Here is a 2,500-nt window from a genome sequence, read left to right on the forward strand (position 1 = left end):
TGCTAACAACTGTCCTGGTATGGTCATTCTAGCAGCTCTCCTGGTATTTCCATGCTAGCAGCTCTCCTGGTATTTCCATGCTAGAAGCTCTCCTGGTGTTATCATGCTAACAACTGTCCGTGTGTTACCAAGCTAACAACTGTCCTGGTGTTGCCATGCCTAGCAGCTCTCCTGGTGTTACCATGCTAACAACTGTCCTGGTGTTACCATGCTAACAACTGTCCGTGTGTTACCGTGCTAACAACTGTCCTTGTTTGGTCATTCTAGCAGCTCTCCTGGTGTTGCAATGCTAACAACTGTCCTGGTGTGGTCATTCTGGCAGCTCTTCTGTGTTGCCATGCTAATGTTGCTATGGAACTGTCTTGAGTTTCAGGGGTTGTATAAAGCTCAATGTGATTACAGGACCAGTGGCGCAAGAGAAAGCAGTGGCTGTGCTATCAATAACTGAGCACTTTTACACTTTTACATTTCCAGTTGTCACACTTCCAGCTTGCTGACGAGGTATATACTGTCGCTGACCAGGTGTTTTGGGGTCACCTGTCCTGGAGCACAGCACTAATCCTGGACGCTTCATATGACCAAGTTCATTCCAAAACTAATTAGACTCAATAGACTTTAGGGGCACATTGTTGCACACAGTGCTGCTTCAAATGAATGAAAGTCAATGTAAGTGAAAGTCAAAAGAATTGAAAATCAATAAGCGGATGTCAAATTAATTAAAAGCCAAAATGAACGAAAAGTGGATGCGAGTAAGGTGAATATGAATGGAGGTCAGTGTGAGTGTGTGGCTAGGCTACCTGGTGGGTGAGTGTGGCTAGGCTACCTGGTGGGTCAGTGTGCGTGTGGCTAGGCTACCTGGTGGGTCAGTGTGAGTGTGGCTAGGCTACCTGGTGGGTGAGTGTGAGTGTGGCTAGCTAGGCTACCTGGTGGGCCAGTGTGAGAGTGGCTAGGCTACCTGGTGGGTCAGTGTGGCTAGGCTACCTGGTGGGTCAGTGTGTGTGTGGCTAGGCTACCTGGTGGGTCAGTGTGAGTGTGGCTAGGCTACCTGGTGGGTGAGTGTGAGTGTGGCTAGCTAGGCTACCTGGTGGGCCAGTGTGAGTGTGGCTAGGCTACCTGGTGGGTCAGTGTGAGTGTGGCTAGGTAGGCTACCTGGTGGGCCAGTGTGAGTGTGGCTAGGCTACCTGGTGGGCCAGTGTGAGTGTGGCTAGGTTACTTGGTGGGTCAGTGTGAGTGTGGCTAGGCTACCTGGTGGGTCAGTGTGAGTGTGGCTAGGCTACCTGGTGGGTGAGTGTGGCTAGGCTACCTGGTGGGTCAGTGTGTGTGTGTGGCTAGCTAGGCTACCTGGTGGGTCAGTGTGCGTGTGGCTAGGCTACCTGGTGGGTCAGTGTGTGTGTGGCTAGCTAGGCTACCTGGTGGGTCAGTGTGCGTGTGGCTAGCTAGGCTACCTGGTGGGCCAGTGTGAGTGTGGCTAGCTAGGCTACCTGGTGTGAGTGTGGCTAGCTAGGCTACCTAGGTTGCTAGGTTACGGGGACGCTGGCGAGACACGCCGCTCCGTCTGGCATCATGTTTTTGTTTGTTTTTATGTAATGTTCGTAATTTTATGTAATGTTCTGTTATTTATTTTTGTATTTATTTGTCAAGTTTAATGTTTTCACCTTTTATTTACGTTATTTTCGATCGTTTTGTGTTATTCTTGGTCCTTTTTTCTGGCTGATAACTAACGGTAACGTTAGTTTCTATTCGACTGGGCTGATGAGCTTGCCTTGACTAGCCGTCCCTCTTCCATCTGACGCTGCACATATCCTCTGTCTGGACGCGTCTGGACGGAAAGATTGCTCAGGGCAATGGGCCTACTCTGCGAGAGATCTGCAGCTGCCACGACCACCGAGCTGCGGCTGACCTGCGATCTGCCTTAACGTTAACGTAACGGTAGCCTCTGACGCTGGGTGCCTGCAGTCTGGATTGAGTGCTGAGGTGGGGAGCTCTGATGGCGACGTCGGGAGCCATGAAGCAACAAACGGTCCTTGCTAAAGCCACCGAGCTGCTGATCAGCAGGAAGATCGCCCATCATGACTTCAGACTGTTGTTTTTCCGGTGCTCTGCTCTCCAGACTGCCAGTAAATTCTTTGAGTTGGTCAGTGAACTTTGTTGGTCTTGCATTAGCAGTTTCACGCGGGTCATCATTGCCCTTGGACTTTTTCAGCCGGTTGGAAATTGGACTAATTTTTAACATGATTTTTATTATTTTATTTATTTATTTTCAATTTGCTGTGTTGTATGTCTTGTATGTCTTAGTGTCACGGGAACGCTAGCGACTACGCCGCTCCGTCCGGCATCTTTTGTGTTTGTTATTTCCTAAAATGTAGTTCTGTCTTGGTGTCACGGGTACGCTGGCGACTACGCCGCTCCGTCCGCTATTGTCTTTGTTAGTCTATGTGTCATTGACAATTTATATGTGGAGCGCTTTGGGTTGCACTCTGTGCACGTTAAATGCGCTATA

At 49.6% G+C, this 2,500-nt stretch overlaps 1 protein-coding gene across 1 annotated transcript in view; it reads right to left on the reverse strand.

Annotated features, from left to right (window-relative positions):
* Positions 1-2,500, reverse strand: part of gpsm1a (G protein signaling modulator 1a) — a 6,481-nt gene that overhangs the window by 3,533 nt on the left and 448 nt on the right. The window lies entirely within an intron of this gene.

This window comes from Alosa pseudoharengus, unplaced genomic scaffold (genome assembly GCF_046254945.1).
Source record: "Alosa pseudoharengus isolate Yale_2024_CS ecotype anadromous, Long Island Sound unplaced genomic scaffold, YU_APseudo_1.1 YU_APseudo_1.1_scf_6, whole genome shotgun sequence".
In the NCBI taxonomy this organism is placed as follows: domain Eukaryota; kingdom Metazoa; phylum Chordata; class Actinopteri; order Clupeiformes; family Clupeidae; genus Alosa; species Alosa pseudoharengus.